We start from the raw sequence: 21,296 nt of genomic DNA, 5'->3' as shown, positions 1-21,296 counted from the left end.
GATATGTTTATTTATGTGTTTATTTAAATTGTACTTAAAAATTCTCTTAAAGTATTTCTCATCTTTCTTTTAAAACCATGGGCCACTAATCTTTTACCAGAACACCTCATTTTCTTCAGTCAGACACAGATACAGTAGGTCCCCATTATCTGCAGCAAGCAATTTTTATGTGGATTTTCAAATGTTTATCAGCCCCAATGAAATGTATTCAATAAAAATTTTATTTTGACACATTGTACATGTTCGTATTTTAGGAAAATACTATAGTAGAAAGGGATGCTTACAAAAAGCTTGACACAAGAAATAGTAAAGCATAAAATTATCATTCTCACATACTGAGAGATTTTTCTCCTCAGAAATGGGTTCTCCTCTTTTTTTTTTTTTATTGGTTGAGCACCATCTGTGTGCTCTCTGTTGCACAGACCATACAGAAAGGCCTGAGAAAATATTTTCAAAAATACCCAAGTGGTTTAGGAGCCTAAGTCCCACTTATTTTTTTTTAAATGTGGCTTATGTAGTTTTGAAAATTGTAGCTATGTTCTCTGCTCCATGGAGTTTGCAATGTATGGTCAAAGGGAGTCTTCCCAGTAACTCCAAAAAGGTTCTGGATCAGGCCTCATCTTTTGAGGTACTAAGTACCTACCACAAGGAGTTGAGTGCTCACTACTTTGTGGGACCCATAGACTGCTCTAGATTATGAGAGACAGATTACCTCAGGATACTGTTTGCAGGGAGGTAACAGCACAGCTACATAAATGAGCTGGGTTTTATCATTCACTCCTAAAATGGTTGAAGCTGGGAAAGTGGGGACAGCAGTATTTATCATATATTTTGTTCTGTACATAGCAAGTTAAGGTGATCCATGAAAAATACTCACACTGTTTTTGAGTCAAATACTGCTGGTTTTGTTCATTCATTTGTTTTGTTCATTTGTTAATTCAGGCAACACTCCTGTCATCTCGAATGGGACTGTACCACAGCATCAGCCCTACAACTGGCAAACCAAAAAAACCGACCCACCTTATCTTCTTGCACACAACTGTGAAGTCTTTTCAAATACAAGGTGCTCCTATGGGGTCACATTCAACAGTTGCTGCTGCTATGAAATCCACCCACACGTGTATCCCAAGATGCTGGGAGCAAGTGTCTCCACGTGAAGACATCAGAAGAGGGTTATCTGGTAAGAGATATATAGAAAGAGCATTGGTAGTCCTGTTGCTTTGGGAATCAATGTGAAAACTATAATGGACTTCAATGGCCTATAGTGCATACAATTCAAATCTGCACGTCTTCCAGTTTCTGCAGCAACTGAGGCAGGGGCCATCTGTGGCACTTGTGGCCCTCAGCCAGCAATTGTTCCTGTGAGGCAAAATTCACCCCTCCACAGACACAGCACAAGGCCTGTGCACCTCTTAAGCCATCACACTAGATCTAGTGCAGGGGTGGACAAACTTTGTGGCCCGAGGGCCACATCTGGTTATGGAAATTGTATGGTGGGCCATGAATGCTCACAAAACTGGGTTTGGGATGTGAGACAGGCTGAGGGCTCTTCAGTGGGGCCAGAAATGAGGAGTTCAGGGTGCAGGAGGGGGCTCCAGGCTGGGGTGGCGGGGGTGAGGGCTCCGTCTGGGGGTGTGGACTCTGGGGTGGCGCTGGGGATGAGGGTGCCCTGGGCTGGGACTGAGGGATTCGGAGGGCAGGAGTGGGATCAGGGCTTCGGCAGGGGGTTGGAGTACGGGAGGAGGTCAGGGGTGCAGGCTCCGGGCAGTGCTTACCTCAAGCAGCTCCCGGAAACAGCAGCATGTTTCCCCTCCGGCTCCTACACGGAGGCGCAGCTCTGCACGCTGCCCTGTCTGCAGGCGCCGCCCTTGCAGCTCCCATTGGCCGTGGTTCCCGGCCAGTGGGAGCTGCAGGGGCGGCGCCTGGGAAAGGGGCAATGTGTGGAGCCCCCGGCTGCCCTTACATGTAGGAGCCAGAGGGGGGACATGTCGACACTTCCGGGAGCCGCTCAGAGCAGGGCAGGCTCCCGACCCTGCTCCCCAGCTGCAGCACCGGAGCGGAGTAAGCCCCAGAGCCTGCTTCCCGGCAGGAGCTCGAGGGCTGGATTAAAACATCTGACAGGCCAGATGCAGCCCGCGGGTCATACTTTGCCCACCCTGATCTAGTGGTACGTAAGTGGTGCATAGATCTTATTCTCTCTATCTGCACAGGTTGAATTCCATCCTTGAAGAATAAGTGAGTAAGGCTGCTTCTCAGAGGCTAGTTTTTCTGTATCAGCAAACAATAAATGAGTGTGTTTAAAATATGCTTTTAAAATATATTTAGTTATTGATATTAAAGAAAGGGCTCATAGTGCTTGTGAAAGATGCTAGTGCCTTGACAGCCCTGGAGAGTCAAGCCTTGATTTTAACCACAGGTATGAAATAAGCTTTTAACAAAATAAATCCCTCTCATAAGGTCTTTCATTGGGCCAAAGCAAGGAGTGGCAAGATTTTCTAACTTCACTGTACCACAGACTAACCATGACCCTCCATGAAACCCAACTCAAAGGTAGAAGGTTACAATGAGGTTAAAGCTTATATCGAGTACCATGTGCCAGGACAGGATGAATGCTGGAACATTCAGTGGTAGTATTCTTGTGGGAGTATCTAGGCTGGTATGGATGATCATAGCTATTGGGATTATTAGATGCAGCCAAAATTTTAAAATGAAAAAGAAATGCTACCCAAAGTGAATACAGCTGAAGAATTTGGCCTTAATCCTATTATGCCAAAAGAATTACTTTGCCCTACCATATATACTAGTGGGTCTCAACAGTTTTTTTTTGCGGACCACTTGAAAATTGCTGAGGGTCTCGGGGGACCACGTAATGATCTTTCCAAACGTTGTTTGTACCGTTAGCTAACTATTGTAAAGCGCATTGGATAAAAGCGCTATATAAAAAAACCTTAATAATAATTAAGGTTTTTTTGTTCTACAAATAAAAGCGCACAACTCATATTCTACTATCACTAGTCTTACCTTTCTAATGCCTTCCCCCACCGCAGCAGCCCCTCAGCTGGGGCTGGGAAAAAGGGGGATCTCTCCCCCGCTACAGTAACCACAGAAGTGAGGCTGGGAAGGAGAGCTATGTCTCCCCGGCAGCCACAGCCCTGGAGCTGGGGAAAGTTGCCTCCTTCTCTGGCTGTCGCGGAATCCCCTATGTATGGGACAGAATATAAGATGTGTATGTATGTACGATGGAATGACTCAGCAGAACCAAAACACAGAAGCAGTCAGCAAGAGTTTTCCCTCAAGGGATAATGCTTTATGATCAGAAATCAAATCAAGTTAATATATAAGCAACAACAACAAAAAGAATAAAAGAAAATCCCCAGCATGGAGTTCAACCAGTTCTATGATGAAAAGGAGCCTACAAGTAAAATGGCTCCCCTGCTTCCTTATTCCCTCTCCGGCTAATAATGGCTTTGGCATGGACTGCTCTTCAAAGGAGAAAGTGCTCAAGCTGTTGCAATACACAGAACTGTTCAAGTACAAGCATGAACGGTGTAAGATTTAGAGACACTGAAGTCCAAAGCAGTTCAGCCGGTCACCTAAGTGAGGGTGTTTCTGTATTTATGACCACTTCCGGGCAGTCACTTTGGAGAGGTGGTTGCTTCATACAGGCATAGGTGCTGAAATAGGGGTGCTAGTGCACCCCCTGGCTTGAAGTGGTTTCCATCACATACAGGGTTTACAGTTTGGTTCAATGGCTCTCAGCACCCCCACTACACAAATTGTTCCAGCGCCTTTGGAACTTAACATTGTAAAATGCTTGGCATTACCAGAGGGTGGTAGGTAACTAAAGATGGGGCCTCCAGCTTTCCATGTTTTCCAAGGAAGATTAATATCAAATAAATTCATTCTTTACAATTTTAAGGGTTTATTTGTTCTCAGTAGAGAATTTTGTAAACATGATGATAATGCAGTCTAGGAATGGTGCTTGAAACCCAATGTACCTGGCTGCGCATTTGTATAAATGTACCTGTGTGTGACAACCACATGTCTAAAAAAGGTAATACCTAACCCATGAATGTGAATTTGGCTGCGTAACCATGCAAACTTACCTGCAGGAATGAAACTGAGCCCAATACTTACTTACTGGTGAAAAATGGACAGGCCCAATTGTGGAAATCTGACTCATGTTGGTGAGCATTTATACACACCACTGAAGTGAATGGGACTACTCATGTGAGTAAGTGCTCACCAACATGAGCTATTACTCCACAATCTTGCTTTGCATAATCAGGCTTACAATCTACATTTACCAACGATATAACTAAAAGGCCAAATGAAATGAACATTTTCTATTGGCAATCTCTTGTCAAAAATTGAAAGATTTCTAGCAAAACTGTTTCATTTGAAATTTTCACCGGGGGAGGGTTGTTCAACTCGCCCTACTGCGGAGCACTCACAAGGATCAGCCACTTGCACTGATCATGCTACTAAGCACTAACTATGTCTGGTGGTAAAGGTAAGCAAGACTGGACTCATAATCAGTCAGTCAGTCACACGCACACCCCTCTCCCACCCAAGTTAAAATATTCTCTGCAGACAAGTGACATATGCTCCAAAGCCCATTCGTGTTAATGGGAACCCTTCCAATGACTTTGAAGGGTTCTGGATCATGACTATTCTTGGGGACAGAATGGAAGAAAGCCGTTGTCTGTGCAGTGTCAGTTGTATGGATAAACAAGGAGAGGCCTTTGTTCATTGCTGTCAGACTAGCACTGAAATTCAGCATTATTCATGTATACAACAGACCAAAAATAAATATGTTTTTTAAAAGTTCTATTTAGTTTTGACATTCAAGGGGCTCTGCGCAGGTACAGAGAGCTGACCCATGTATATGAGCTTGCAGGATTGGGGACTAAACAGGCCAGGATTAAAAATACTGCAACAATAAAGTGGAAGTAGGCAAGGAAAACACTGCCAGGTGTGCATGAACACAAAGGGTCATAATATGATTTCAGTGGGGTTCTGTGGAGCCGCAGGAGTCCACCTACAAAGAGTCCTTAACAAAATAGGGCAGAAAAATGGTCCAGTAGTTAAGGCAATTAGCCTGGGACTTGGGAGACATGGGTTTAATTCACTGCTTGGCCACAAATTCCAGTGTGACCTCGGATATGTTGCTTGGCATCTTTGTGCCCCAGTTCCCCTTTGATAAAATGGAGATAATAATTTCCTGCCTGATGGGGGTGTTCTACAATTATTATAGACTGTGAAGCACTCAGATTCTACAGTTATGGGTGCCAAATAAAGACCATCGATACAGGATCAGGGCCATGCTAAAAAGGCAGCCCCAATGCTTTCAGTGGGACTGCTTGAGGATTACCATGGTAGGGAACATGAGTGAGGGTTAGGTAAGTTAAAGACACAAAAACACAATTAGGCATGAGGGCAAGGAGCAATATCATTGGGAAGTTGCGCATGAGGTCAAATATATGTAATTTTTAAAAAGTGTATTCCTTTCTCCTTCCCCATATGTCTATACATCAAGTCAGGCCCTCGCCCTACAAAAGCATCTGCTTGTGCAAACTGTTATGCCCTTGCAGGGTCCCACTAAAGCCAATGGAAATCTGTGCAGGCAGATCCCTCTATAGGATCAGGGTCCTAGCTCATAAATTCTTTGAAGGAGGGATCTATCTTTTTCTATGTCTGTAAATAACCTGGCACACTTATGTCCATGATAGTATTATTATTAAGTATTAATTGATGTGATTGATGTCACCATTATCCTATCATGATAAAATAATATCTGTTTTCAGGTGCAATTAAGGTTTGGGTCCTTAGCTGTCTGAGGCACTACATTGGTCCCCATATTCCATCATGACACCTGTTAAATTTCCTAAACAGTCCTCAGGGCCCAATCCTGCAATTACATCCATATACACACAGTTGCAGGACCTATATTTGTATGTCTGGGGAGACTGATGGAGTTGTTACACGAAAGGGCCCGTAATGCTAGAAATTGCGTTCCCAAAACGTCTGACACTCCAAGTTTAACCTTCAGAGCAAGGGGCAGGACACATCTGCCATCTAGAGCACAAGCTCGGAGGCAGGCAACCTAGGTTCTTTTCTCTGCTCTGAAACTGCCTTTTCTCTGCTCTGAAACTGCCTTCTTTTGTACCTAATGTAATGACTCACCTTTGTAAAGCATTTTGAGCTCTAAAGATGAAAACTACTCTATACGTGTAAAGCATTATTATTGTTATTTATTGTTATTGTTCAGGCCTTAGTGCAAAGTGTGATGAGGAATGTTTATACACGGTTGTTTCAGATGGGAGTCCATGTTTGTTTAGCTTTTTGTATTATGTAAATTTGTACATGTACTCAGAGACATGGTGGAAAAATATTTTAAAAACATAAATGCAAATTTGTCTATACTAATTCATGCCTTTCTTCAAGTAATGAAGATCAAGGATGAAGTGGTATTTAAGCGAGAAGTGGAGGATGGGTCCATGGACAAGAGCTGTCAAGAGCAAATCGTGGCATAACAAGCACAGGGAAAATGAGAGATCCTAGAGAGCAAATACAAGCTGGTAATTTATAGGGTGAAATCCTGGCCCCTTGAACTCCCCATGGGAGTTTTGCCATTGACTCATAGATTGTAAACTCCTGGGGGAAGGGAACATGTCTTAACATTAGGACCCAATTCTACAAGGAGCTCTTCATGGGCAGGCCCCTACGCCCTTGCAGAGCCTTATTTACTTCACACAACTTGTACAAAGGAGCAGGAGTCTGGCAGCGCAAAGCTTCTTGCAGAACTGGGAACTTAGGCTCAAATCCTACGAAGACTTAAACCTTAATTTTACTCATGGGAGTAGTTCCAATGAAGCCAATGAGTCTATTCATTTGTTTAAAGTTAAGCATATCCACAAGCCTTCACAGGACTGGGGCCTAAGCTTGCAATGTATGGTTCTATATGCATGTTTTTAGATGATATTTTTATGTAAATAGGCAATGTGGGGTGGGAGCAACAAGGCAGCCTGAATTATTTAAGAATGAAAATTGATAGCACTTGGGAAAGTGCTGAGCACACAACTCCCATTCATTTCAGTGAAAGTTGTAGGCACTCAGCAGTCCTCAGGATCATGCCCTTAAGTCCAAATCTTGCTGGCCTTATTCACCGGCAGGATTTGGCACCTTGATTGTAAATTCTTCTGGACAGAAACAGTTTCTTCTTTTTTGGGATCCGTTCCTGGAGATCAATGGGAGTTTGGACAGAAGGAGAATGACAGAACTCCAGTACCTTCATTTTCAGTGAAAGGTAAATTAATACATAAGAATGATAATAAATTTATATATGACAGCAATAAGCAGGGCGAGCAGAAAAGAGGGTAATCAAAAGAAAAGGTGAAAAGTTATTCTGTGGTATTGGAATATGAGAGGCATATGAAGGAAGGTTAGAGCAACCTGAAATTAAGCTAAACTAAATAGTTTTAATTACATTTTATGTTTGAAGTGGATAAAAGTTGTAATTGTGATTTATATATTTCTTAACGCTTATGGTATTAATAGACACTGCACAGTGACAGGGAAAATCCACTAGGTTTAGAACTGTGTTGACAGGGGCCTCGTTACTGCAAATGTTTAGGTGCATGCTTAATTTCAAGCATTAGTAGTCCCAGGGACTCTTCAAATGCTTAAGGTTAAGCATGTGCTTAAGTGTGTAAGAGTGTGAAGGATCAGGGCCTATATTTATAAGGCAAAGAGGCCAAAATGAGTCTGAAGGCACCAGATTATATGTGCTCTGTTCTGCTGAGGGAAGTAAAGAGGCTCCAGCTAGCCTATGACTCAGTTCTCCTGCAAGGGTAGACTCATCCGCTTGCTGAAGGAATGTGTTTGTTTTTCTTCTGTTAGGGAGGTGAAGAGGGAAAACAATCTTTAGGGAAACACAGGGAATAAGAGAGGGCAGTGTATAGAGCATGCACTGACAGAAGACCTGGATTCTATTCGTGGCTTTGCTACTGACCTGCCATGTTACCTTCAGTAAGTTACTTCACCTCTGTCTCTCCCCCCCCAACCTTTGTCTGTCTTGTCTATTTAAATTGTAAGCTCTTCAGAGCAGAAACTGTTTGTAAAGCACTTAGCATGAGTACCTGGTATGGGCTGGGGTCTATACAATTGGCCATGTAAAATAATAACGAAAAAAAGAGAAAGGGGAAAATAGTAAGAAGAAAGTGGGAAATACATACGGAGATACAAAAGATGAAGGTTCATAAGAAACAGCCTGAGGCATGGGAAGGAAAAATATATATGTGTATATATACGTGTATTCTAACTATAAATAATAGTATGGGGGGAAATGTGAACAAGATGGAAGAGATGAAGCCATCCAGCCATAGTGTTAAATTGTAGCCTCTTGTGGAGACTCCAATTGAGGTTTGACAGGCCTGTAAACACTGCAAAATGTTTCTCACCCACTTTCCTTGAATCCAGAAGGGTCTGAGGTGCTGCAGAAAGTGCAACAGCCTCCCAACTCTGTGGGTCTCAAGAAGTGGCCCTCCTGCATTGGTCCTGTGACCCAAGTTACCATTTCTGATCTGAAGGATATTGTATAGCTGTTCTGTTGTGGATGGAAACCTCTTCTTCCTTCAGTGTATGCACATAAATTATGGTTATTGTTAAAGTGTTTGTTTTGGGGGAGGAAAATAGGCCCTCCACTATATAATTCTACTCCAGTGTTTTCTAACCTGGAGGATGCCAAGCTGTGCGAGGGGCTCTGGATAGATATAGGCCACAGGAAACGTGCAGGAGCCTGTTCCACTACTACATGAGGCTGTACCTGCCTTACCCTTCCTTCCCCCCGCAGCAAACCTGCTCCCACAACTGTGTATAAAGCCTAACAACGATAAAGCATATACTCCCATAGCTGTCTTACGGCCTTCTTTCTCTCTGCTCACGCAACAATGGTCACATGTAGCCAGCCACAGTAGAAGCTCAGAGGGCTCCAGAGCCTGCAGGCTCAGGCAGACAGACACTAGCTATCCCAAGCTTTTCTTTTCCCTTGCCAAGGCACTCAGCACAGCCAGGAAAGCACCCTTATCCCAGCTCTACAGAGCAACCAATGGCCACCTCTGCCCCACAGACAGCATGTAGCGTCTGGCAGTGGTGGAATGGATAGGGAGAGGAATAATAAAGGGCCCACTCCTGTACCCATGAAAGTCAATGGACTTCACAACTGGCCTCAAAAGAGGAAAATACAAACTTAAAACACAGAAAAGGGGGAAAGGGAGGGGAGGGGGACAGATGATAGGATATAACGTGTTAATTGTGCCAAAGCATAGCTACCGGGGTACCACGGTACAGTGAGGGGCACCTAAACAACAAAACCCAACAATGGGATCTTTTCATCTAGGCCCCAAATTTCTTCAGCATGTAACGCCCAGTCAGAATTCTGTATCTGTGAAGAGCCCCAGTGACTCAAGTAAGGCTCTGCACGGGTGCAGTAGTGCATTCATGTGAAACACAGTCCAGGATCAGGGCCCTACTCTTTGGATTATTTATTCAGATGTATAGAAATGCTTAAGAGGCTGCCTGGTCATACATTCTAGGCACCTTGACATAACTTTAAAAATACAAGTTCAGCACACCAGTACAATTTAAGATACTTCAAGGTGTTGAGTTAATTTAAAAACGCAAATCTCTCTCTCTCTCTCACAATTCCTCACAGACTCCTCCTTCCACCTTATAACTCTTGACAGTAGTGCGTGAACAACGCCAGAAATATCTCCAAATGGGTGTTGTGAAAAATCTATCTGCTTAAAATAATATACATAAAACAAAACACAGGAAAGACATTCACTATCCTCCCATTGTTTATAAAAGGTGGCAGAATGATAGTCCTAGAAAATTAAGGCCCTCTCTTGCAATATATGATAGGTACATCAAGGGCAATAGAACTCAAGCTTCTTATACTCCATACTACTAATGCACCTTAGTTCACTTGTGGAAGGACCATCTATCTCTAAGGGTGGTACTTTAGAGATAGATGATCCTTCCGCAAGTGAAGGGTGATATGGTGCCCTAGTTTCTATGGGAAGTGATTTTCCACTGATTGCACCTTATGGAATCATTTACACCTGGGCAAAGTGGGTGTAAATTTACATTCTAATTAGTAGCATTTGACATCCATTTTGCAAAGGTGTGACCAACCACACAAGGTGCAAGTGGAGAATCAGGTCTCATATACTGGCTTCTTTGCTGAGATTGCCAATAAGGGCACCAGTTGTAAAATAGAATCCTCTTAAGTATGAACTGGAGCAACATCATCAATTCATTTCACATACATCACCAAACAACCGCACTAATTACTTTTGTTTAGTAATAACCTTGGCTGGATTTGAACTGGTGATCAAGAAGTGAAAGGTGTCATGATACAATATTAATCCCCATGCTGTAAGGCAGTAAATAAGGTACTAGAACTGGCACATAGGAACTTTAGGTTCTATTCCGAATTATGCCACTATTTAGCTGTGGCCTAGTTTATTTAACCTCTCTGTGCATTAATTTCCCCATCTGTAAAAATGGAGATAATAATGTTTACCTACCTTTGTAAAATGCTTTGAGAGCTATGTATGAAAATTACCAAACGTGCTAAGAACTATGGCCAACATTTCTAAAAGTGACTAGTGATTTGGGATGCCTCGATTTTTTACTGTCCGGCCTAAGACACCTAAATTGGACCTGATTTTCAGAGGATTCTCAGCCCTCAGCACTTTGTGAAAATCAAGAATGAAAACATTAAGTTGGGCACCCAAAAACCACTAGTAATTTTGAAAATCTTGGCCTATAATTCATATTCAATTATTCTGTCCCCAACCATCCTTAGTTACAACAAGAGCAAGATGATGTGGTTTTACTATGCTGTTTAGAATTTTGCCCTTCTCCGAAGAAGAGTGTAACGCAGTGCAGGCCAAGTTAAAGTGTATCTCTGAGCCACAAAGAAATTAATATATATTTACACACACATACCCTCCTACAAATCTACTTTCTGTCATTTTAGTGAGATACATCATAATAACTAATTTAAAAATGTTTGTAACTAAGGTGCACTGGAATAGAAGCAAGGAGAGGCCAAACAATAGGGAATGGGAGTTGAGGGGAAATCAAACCCTTTATTATGGAAAACCCACCAGTGGGAGCAGATGGAGAGGAAAGGAAAAAATATATGAGTTTCTTAGAGCATTGGAGATATAAGTGGGACCAAAGGATAAAAAACTGCTCTTATATCTTAAAAATAAATTAATATGTTGTCTGCATGAGGCTGTCACTCCCATTTTATTCTATTATTAGTTATTATTTATGATTTTTTATTTTGCCAAACTCTGCTTGGAAGACATAATCCTAGCCCCAAAGAACTTGCAATCTGAGGGATGTTTCTTTAAATCATAAAATAAATGTCACATTTTGTCTTTTAAAAATACTTAAGTAAAGTGCAGATGCCACAGGTTATCAGACATAATGAACAATAATATGGTGAATCAGGTTACAGAGAATGTTTTCCTTACAATTATTTTGTTTCATTAAAACAGAAAAAGGAGCTTTTCGTAGTTGTAAGACGTGTCAGCAGGTTTTTCAAGCCTCAATTGCAACAGTGATGCAGTTACACCAAAAGTTGCTGGTGTCATACTGTTGTTTTGTTTGTGAAGGTCTGAGATTAAAAATAAATGTCTAGATTTACTTCACATCCATGTAAATGGTAATCTGTGACAGACTCTAACAGGACTGAATGCATCACAGGGAAAAGAACATATGTATGGCATGGTGTGTAGATTGTATTGTTATAATCTCCTAACTTATTTAATTAGCTTCAGTTGTCCATATTAACCACTAATTTTAAAAAACAACATATTGTTTATGTTAAATTGGTAAGGGCCTCTGAAACACCTTTTGGAGAGAAAGATTATTAACACAGCATGCAGTACTAGTCCTTCATAGTATCGCTTTGCAATGTTATTGTCTGAAACCCTTTTGATAGTTCAGTGAGTAAATGACCATTTCAGCAAACTGTTTATCTTCATTGTTTTCAGTCCAGTGTGGTGGGATTGATTTTTTGTATTTACTTACTAACTAGTCATTGACTATATAGATGCATTTCAGCCTTTCTGAACTTCTCTGTTCTGTATGTTTTGGCCTCTGAATGAAATCATCCCGACTTAAAATAAAAAAAAAAGAGAGATAATCAGCAACAACTAAAATCCTGCCTTTTGCTACTTGTTTACCAGCTCAGACTGGCAAATCATAACACAAAGAATTGCTCTTCCATGGGGCACTATACAGTGGCAATAAAAAACCCACTTCGGTATCCAGTGGAGTCGTAGTTTATTACCACAACCCTCCCAAGTCAACCAATGGACACCAGTTTCAAGCATTTTAACTAGTGCAGATCTGCCTTGCTCTCACTGACCTGAGTTTGCTGGTCCTTCTACCTGCCCTGCTAGGCTGTCTACAGGTCCTGAAACATTAGTAAAAGAAACGAGATGATCTTTGTGTGTGAGTGTGTGCATATGAGCGTGTGTGTGCGTGCGAGTCTCTCGCTCTTTGGGTGTAACAGGCCAGCTGTATGGCTGGCAAACCTGTCCCTCAGTCCCTGAGCCAATCGCAGGCTGCCTTATATAAAAATGAATGTTTTCAGTCTCTCCGGGTTGCATGTACTGTATGTGGAGCAGTGTACAGTGAAAACCGAGGCTCTGCTGAGTGCTCTTCTCTTCACTTTCACATAGAGAAACACTGACTGGCCACTGAAACACACACGCACAGACAGACACACAGAGAGGTAAGTGCACACGACCCCCCGCCTCTCCCTTCGCCATCCAGGCAGGAGAGGTGCCCTCTCCACACACTTTCCTTCCTATTACTCACTCAGCAGCACTGGGGCAGCCCCCGAGGACTCCTCCAGCAGCCGCCGCCGCCGGTAGGGTGGACTTGGGGGAAGGCAGAGACCTTTACATGTCCTGGGCTGCTGCCGCCACGATTTCCAGTCACTTTTCCTCCCTCTTTTCACCCCAGCCTTCATTTCAAACTTTGGGTGGGGAGGGGGTTTGTTTCTGTCGCCTCCTTTCCTCGTTAAAAGGCCGGGCGTGGGGGTGAGGGGAAGGGGAGGTGAATTGCAATGCAATGCATAAGAGGAAAAAAAAAATACACCCGGGGTAGGCCAGCCAGTGCCAGGCTGCGTTTGAACCAGTACCTCTCCCCACAGAGAGGCAAGAGCCGCCAGCAGCAGCAGCAGCAGGAGCAGCAACAACGGAGGAGCGAGGGGTGGGGGAAAGAAGCTGAAATAGAGAGGAGGGATAACAACAACAAACCAGCCACACCGGCTGGGCGTTTGTGAGGGGCTTGACAGGGAAATCGCGGCAGCCAGAAACGAAACTTCATTCCAGGGGCCGGTGGGGGGAAAAAAGTGCGTTGATTTATTTTCGGGGCCAGGTTTCTCTGTGGTTTTTGTGTCACTTTAAAAGAGAGAGAGAGAGAGAGAAGCCAACAACAACCGGGCTCAGTTGTTCGCTTTGAGAGTTGGGAAGCTATATTTTCCGGTAGAGCCATCCGTGCGATGCACTCCTCCCCCCCCCCCCCCATGTTGTAATTTGCTAGAGAAAAAGTGGGGCTAGTGGAAGCCGGGGAGGAAGAAAGAATAAGGGGGGGGGGAGTGACGGAGGAGGAGAGAGGCTGTGTCAGGATTTTGCATGAATGTGGGATTATGTTGTGTCAATAAGTTTAAGGTGGAGAGAGAGAGGCTGGGGCGGGGAGGAAGGCCTTGGCTGTTTAAAGTCCTATTTCTGAAGGTAAGTTGTGACATTGGATGGTCGCGATGACAGAAAACTTGGAGATAATTTGCCCAGGGAGGGGGTTTGTGCCTTTAGTGGGGGTTACTCAGTCATCAGAAGCCAGATTGGTGTTAAACTGTTATTTGCTGCTGCGATATCGTGTCGCTGGTAAATTACAGAAATCAGACTCTCCCCCCCCCCCCCCTCGTTTCTCTCTCTTCCTCCTCTCTCTGTGTTATTTGCAATGTATGAAACTTACATGGCTGGGAGGAGAGAACCGAGCCAGTGTAGGTTTGCAATGGGGGAGGAAGGGAGGGAATAGCATTGATCCTGGAATCTGTAAAACAGCAGGTTTGTGTTTAGAAATATCTTTTTACAGCCCGCTGCCGCTGAACGAGGAAGGTAAAATGAAACGATGCAAAAAGAAGCCGAGACAACATGTACGATAGAGAGAGAGCGAGTGAGAGGCACAGACGAGCTATTTTTTTTGCTTTCCTTTTCTGTAGAAAGGGGAAAGAAAATGCCTGGGTCTCTCCCACTCCCTGTGAGCAATGGCTTGCTGCTTTTATTTTAACTGTGTGAGGGGCAAATTAGCGACTTCTCACGAGAGGATCTTGTTTAAAAGTTTTTAAGAGGTGAGAGAGTATGTGTTGGGGAAAGAGTGGGGGGAGCCTTGTGGAAGGTGGTGGCGAGAAACCAGCCAGGCTGCTGAGGATGGTCACTTGGCCTGGGGCTTTGAAACCATTGCCTGTCCTACTAATGACACGTTCAAGTCCCAGATCTAGGCGCACCAGGGGTGGGGGCAGCTTGTCACCCCCCCCCCCCAGCCCACTCCCCGATATTAACACGCTGTGGAGATGGAGCAGGGACAGGAGTCTAGGTCTCCATGTGGCTCTGTGCAGCAGCAGCACCTCCCCGGTGGCAGCAGCGGGATCATCGCCCGGGCCCGCGGGGAGGAGGAGGGGAGCAGCAGCAGGGAGGTGTTTTTTGCCAGTCTGATTCACCAAATCTCGTTGGGGAGGGAAAGCTGGAGGGCTGGGGGGAGCTGCTCTGTCGTCCCCCCTGCTTCCCTTTCCTCCCTCCCCTCCTGAAAGGTGTTGTGCAGACTTTTCCCCCTGGGAGGGTGAGATTTGTGCATTACATTATTGCTCCTCTCCTCCCCCCCCAAAGCAAGATGGACTCTCTTCTCTCTCTTTCTCTCTCTCTCTCTCTCTCTCCCCCCTCTCCCTGTGTCTTGTCAGCCTTTAAGATCGACATTTTGTAACTAAGATGCAAACTTGATGGTGACCAGGAGGAAAAAGGGAAAGCCGTGGGTCAGTCTAGCCTCTCTCCATATTTAATACCTTTTTTTTTCACCCCACCCCAGAACCCGGATTCTGGTGGCCCTATACTTTGCACAGGGGGTGGGTGGCGGTGGTGGCTTGTAAATGCATTTACCCATGCACTGTCTGGATTCAGGTCTCTAATCTCCGTGTGGATTGCGATGGTGGAGGGGCTTGTTTGGCGATTTCAGGACTCTCTAGATCTGGAAAAGGGGAATGGGCATTACCTGAAACAGTGCTACAACGTTGCAGCCGCCTCTCTCTCTCCCTGTGTATATCTCGATACCTGAAATCTGGGCTTGCTGATTTCCTAATATTCTTGTTACGTCGCTGAATTTATCCACGCTGGGGATTGAGCGAGAGCACTTGTGTAAATCGTTGGGCTTTATTGTGGTTTATTTTTGTGTCCAACTTTCTGCCTTTTATTTTGATACGTCGCATATTTCATGGTGAGAGAGAGAGAAAATAACCCACCCCGCTGATGCACACTCAGATGATTTGTTCCATTTGCCCAGTCCCAGTGCCCTTTAAAGACATGGTGCATCTTTTGTTTGCTGTTTAAGATTTCCTGCGACTGTCAACCTGCTTCCCGTTTTAAGGAGAACTTATACGAGGGGGAGGGGTGTGTGAGGAGGAAGCAAGTTTCAAGTTTTGGGAATTTCTCCTCTTGTTGGCGTTGTGGCGAGTTGCAATATTGTAAAATCATGGTGTACTGATGATGTGCCTGTATTTGATACTTTATAGGTCACTATCACATGACAAAGGCTTTGAGACTGCTTCATCTTCCTCTGTCTGTAATTTTCATTTGCCTTCCTGGGTAAGTATGTAAACTGTACACCGGGAAAATAGTGTTAAATTGTTGTTAATGAGATCCAGGCTGTCTCCTTGTTCCTTTTCATGGGGAAGATGCTTGTTCAGGTTTTAGCACCTCAGAAAACATGTCGTCTTTTGGGTGCTCACAGGAACTGTCAGATTACAAAGTTTGTGTTTTAGGAATGCAAGGGGATGGGTTTTATGAACATGAAAATTAGAAGGCCCTCAGTGTTGGGATCTTAGCTCATTTGTGAAAGAAAAGTCCTTGGCTTTGAAAGAACAGTTGAATTATGGCAAAAGTTTTAAAACAATAATTGGAATATGAAAAGTACAACATTGTGGGTTAAAAAGTTATTAACCATATACAGCCTGTAAAACTTGAGGCTGCCAGTAGGGATGGGAAAATATGAAGAGGCATATGTTTAAAAAATCTAAGAGTTGTCTTCTAGGAGTTGGGGGAAAATTGTAATACTGGGGTGATAGGCGTTAACTTGGTCTTAACATGCAAATCCCACTTTCCTGGTAATTCTTGTGCTTTCTGTATCTCTCACCATTTTTCTTCCTGGGATTGGTAACCCAGGTAGCTACTGAATTTGAAAGACAAATTTTAATCATTAAATTGCTAACATTTCCAAAGTACTTTTAGGAACTAGAGCATTTTTGTTTGTTTTTGGAAGAGTTTGACACTATTGAACCAACATAATGTACTTGTTTCAAACAGAGATTTGAACCTGTGGGGCCAAATGAAGAGCTGGTATAAGTGGGTATAACTCAAGTCGTGTTGGTGCAGTTGAACCTACTGACAGTGGTCTGAATTTGGCCCCTGATGATGGAAAAACATAGCAACATTGCAAATATTGAGTATATATACTTAAAAAAAACCCAACACACACATTTATGGGGCCAAGTTTAGTTCTCATAAAAGCTCATTAATAACACAGTCTTGATCTTCAGCAGCCCCTGTATGGCAAACATGAGGTATGTGATGATCCCAAATAGGCAAAGGAGGCTGTGGGAGTAGCTGCTCTTGTGGGATCTTTTGAAATGGCTGCAGCCACAATACTAACTAGGGGGATATTGGCAGCGGAGAGACTGTGCCTCTTGACTTGTCAGAATGTTGGAGGGAGGTGGATTCTGCTTCTTTTCCCAGTCCCTGCAGAGATTAACACCCAGAGTTCAATAATTCAGCCTGTATGGGGAGTAGTGGGTGGGGGTATAGACATGCCTTTCATCCTTTGACATAAACTATAATATCAAAAGTAACTGAACACAAAATAAACTAATTACAATTTTATTACAAGACCAGTTGCACTGGAAAAATATAGTTCTCAAAAACTGCTAACCAGATTTTATAATCTTATTGATAAGAATCGCATTATGTGCATAATAATTGATGCAACAGTCTTTACAAAGTGAAATCACATACAAAATTCAAAAGCTTACTGATAGGACTCAGACTGTTGCTCAAAGCTGAATACATAAATATTGACTTTTGAAAAAATTCTCTGTTTATATTTGAAGTCAAATTAGAATTCTGTACACTACAAACGGTTTTCTCTTTATTTGGTGTAATGGTGTAGGATTTTTGGGAAGATCAGAGCTTGAGACCTTACATCATAACTGGCTTGGTCATAATACTGTCCTTGGTCCTTGCACTTAATACATAGCTTCCACACAATATGGAGATGTGTGGGTGCATAGAATTCTGTTCCATAAATGATCCTGTTCTCCATGCAGCTCTGCAAGAAGTGGACAGTTTAATTCTACTCATACTTACAGAACCAGTGTAAATGCAGCTGCAAATAGCATTGAAATGGTATTTACAAATTAGGAAGCAGAGAAATGGTAAAATAGCCTATTGAAGAGGAAGGAGTAATGGTAGCTTTAAGGAAGCACTGAAATAATTTTGGTGAAATTGAAAAAGTAATATAAAAATGTATCTAGTTAATGGTAGAATGGAGATTTCCTCAAATTTAGCTATTACCAGATACTTTCATTTACTTTTGGGAATTCTTCTGTTTGATGAAAGTTAAGATTTTTGTTTTTAATCACATGGTTTTAGGAGATATAATCACTGTATAATTTGATTTTTAAACAGAGTTTAGTAAACAATTTTCATATAAATCCCAATATAATGTATAAGGTCAGATTTTGGTCTCAGTTACAAACTAATCTACAATAATCCCAATGAAGTCAGGTGTTGTGGGGGTGCAGGGGTGGGGAATTGTTTCCTCCAGGATCCATGTGCAGAAGGACCAATAATCTCAGACACTGGCCCATAATCTCAAACGTTGGGCATATCATCAACATACACGACTTGTCTGAATTACTGGAGCCAAATTGTAAATAAGGTTTCAAGTAAACACACAATTTAATGTAAAATCCTCTTTGGTGTTTTGAGGAAACCTAAGACCTGTATCACAAACCTACTGCATGCGCGTTGACTTCAATGGAAGTTACCTTCAGCAAAAGGCCTGTAGGAGAGATGGTTCATTTATAGGTATCTTCCTGTCCAATGTGAGGAGGAAGGCCCTAATGTCTCCTAGTTTTTCTTTGAATAATTAAAGATATTAAATGTCAATTTTCTACATTTAATATCAGTGATAATGCATTTTTATACCTAACATTTTTTTCTTTCATCCCAAAGGATCTCAAAGCACTTTACAAACTATGACCGCAACCCAGCAGATCACATAAGTAATTTTAAGCAAATGAGTAGTCCCATTAAAGTCACTCATGTGGTTAAAATTATACCTGTGCCTAGGTTATCTGCTGGATAGGGGGCCTAAATACTATACTTACTACAGCACTGAAACACCGCCCACATCTTGCGTACAACACACAATGTAACAATGTGAGGATAGGAAATTTCGGCCAACAGCATTGGGGTAAACCTTTCTTTTACATAATGTGTAAAAGGAGGATGTATACACACAAAGTAGCTAAGTCCTCTGTTTTACTTTTTATGGTAGATCTGCCTGTGCAAAGTAATTAGATACATGTATGTATAGGTTGTTTATGAATCCATTCACCCAGCACCTGTGAGGTGAAACATGGCATCTGTTTAACAGTGCACGGCCTCCATAATATGCAAGATTTCATGTATATTCAAAAGTGGTTTAGAGTGGAAGGATGGCATTATAGATTAGGCCACAGAGTGGGACTCAGGAGATCTGGGTTCAATTTCTGCCTCTGCCACACATTACCTGTGTGACCTAGGATAAATGATTTAGTTCAGAAAGTTTCAAAAGTGGCCACTGGTTTTGCCTGACTTAATTTTTCAGTGTGCTCCCTTGGGCTGAGCAGCCACAGTTCCAGTTGAAGCTACAAGTGTTCAGATGGAGTCACCCTGAACTGGAGACTGCTTTTGAAAATGGAGGCTTTTATTTCCCACTGCTTCACTTTTCCTTCTGTAAAATGGAGACTATTAATATTTCCTTGTATCATAGGAGTGTCGGAACATTCAACTCATTCACATTTTTGGGATACTAGAGTGATGTGGGCAATGGAAGTACCTATGTAGACAAATCACATGGCGCACATGCTATAGTACAGTTTTTCTTACTGATTGTGTTTCGTAATTACAAATGATATTACTCTAAATATCTTTTATGTTTCCTTGTTACTTAATAGGCCACTTAGCTTGATTTAAATACTTTAATTATATATATTAAAATTACCTCCAGAAAATAAATATGAAAAAGTCAACTTTCTTTCATTTAGAGTATAATTTATTTAGTTAGTTTTGTTTTTGTGGTGTCTTGTTCAAACCTATTTTATTTTTCAATTTTATATGAAAATGTTACTAGTTCAGACCCTCATTTGTAGGTCCATAATAACAACCAGTTCTGTGAGTTTAGCTGATGGTCTCAGTTCTGTTGCTAGTCGATATTTGTCAATTTCACAAAAAAAAGACTGTCACAGCTGACATCCTCCTTAATGGTTTGAGAAGAGCCCAGGACTGAATGAGCATAAAGATTAAGCTAATTTTAGGAGTGAGCCACCAAGTCACTGTTGAACCACATTGGTGAGGCAATGTAGGGAAGCTTGCACTCACATTGCCTTTCTTGTTCTAAAAATAAATAATAATAATTAGCAGTGATAGGTCCTGATTCAGAAAAGCACTTAAACCTGTGCTTCCAGCAAAGTACTTGAACCATACTATAGCTATAAATCTCAGAGGTGGGCCAGCATTATTATCTCCATTTTTGAGATGGAAAAACTGAGGTGTAGAGAGATGAAATGGCTTGCGCAAGGTCACAAAGCAAGCCAGCAGCAGACCCAGGAATAGAATCCAGATCTTATTCCCAGTCTAGTGCCCTATTCCCTGGAACATGCTGCCTCCAAAGCAGTTGCTTAAGCAGGTGCACTGAGCACGTGAGATTCCAATTGACTTCAGTGGGACTACTGACATGCTTAAAGTTAGACACCTTAAGTACCTTGCTGAATTGGGGATTTGAATTTATAGGACTCCAGCTGTGTCAATTTGCTGTTTTGCCAGTAATTCACTTAAAGTTACTGGCGTAAAAATTTTTTTGCAACTAATATTCAGCTGTTAGTATTTCACTATAGTCAGATTTATGGACAGGAGCTTCTAAATATCCTCGAAAAGAAAAGGAGTACTTGTGGCACCTTAGAGACTAACAAATTTATTTAAGCATAAGCTTTCATGAGCTACAGCTCACTTTCCGATGAAGTGAGCTGTAGCTCATGAAAGCTTATGCTCAAATAAATTTGTTAGTCTCTAAGGTGCCACAAGTACTCCTTTTCTTTTTGCGGATACAGACTAACACGGCTGCTACTCTGAAACCTCTAAATATTCGGCAATTTATTAACCTGAGGCTTTTGCCTTTCCCATTATGTGCATCAGTATTTAACCAACAGTGGATAATTTTTCACTTCCCAGCATCAAGTTTTAGAAATAAGATGTTGCCTTGCAGGCATGTGGTAGTAAAAGAAACAAAATGTACTAAAACTCACCATCCCCTACAATGAAATTATGTTAATATTTATAATTCATCTAATTTAAGTCAGCGTTAACTTAAATATAAAACGTATAACTTCCTGAAGCAGCTACTTTGGCAATATGGCCATATTTTGGTAAATAAAGGTGATTTATCAATTTGAACTTTTACTTCTGAGCTCACTAAACATATTTCAACATATCAGATATTCAGATTTGCTGATTACTATTTCTTGACTGAGGATATGTTAGCTTTGATTAAAATAAGTTCTCTTTGATGAGAGGAAAAATACTCTACTAAATGCACCTAATTGTAGACCTATTTGTAGTGTGCGCTCACAATGATAGCAGTGCTTTATTATTTTTAATATTTATAAACTCAGTTACATA

General features: G+C 42.1%; 1 protein-coding gene and 1 long non-coding RNA gene across 21 annotated transcripts in view; one reads left to right on the top strand and one right to left on the bottom strand.

The window, feature by feature from the left end:
• Nucleotides 1–250: 250 nt before the first annotated feature.
• On the bottom strand, nt 251–12,556 carry LOC122464139. Its single transcript, XR_006288054.1, has 3 exons — nt 12,452–12,556; nt 8,463–8,634; nt 251–1,177 (listed from the first exon to the last, which is right to left on the bottom strand). It is a non-coding gene; the product is annotated as an uncharacterized LOC122464139 (long non-coding RNA).
• A 101-nt stretch (nt 12,557–12,657) lies between these two features.
• The window catches only part of BBX (BBX high mobility group box domain containing), a 183,575-nt gene continuing 174,936 nt past the window's right edge, over nt 12,658–21,296 (top strand). For 9 of the 20 annotated variants that reach the window (XM_037907740.2, XM_043538539.1, XM_043538538.1 and 6 more), the window contains exons 1-2: nt 12,675–12,820; nt 15,875–15,947. The gene's annotated coding sequence lies outside the window, so the exon portion shown is untranslated. Of the gene's footprint in view, nt 12,821–12,853; nt 12,959–13,195; nt 13,827–14,042; nt 14,444–15,874; nt 15,948–21,296 lie in introns of those variants that run through there. The other 11 variants (XM_043538537.1, XM_037907668.2, XM_037907660.2 and 8 more) reach the window with 10 other exon arrangements.

The sequence above is a fragment of the Chelonia mydas genome, chromosome 1 (genome assembly GCF_015237465.2).
Source record: "Chelonia mydas isolate rCheMyd1 chromosome 1, rCheMyd1.pri.v2, whole genome shotgun sequence".
Classification (NCBI taxonomy): Eukaryota; Metazoa; Chordata; order Testudines; family Cheloniidae; genus Chelonia; species Chelonia mydas.
This window is presented reverse-complemented; position numbering and strand designations above follow the sequence as displayed.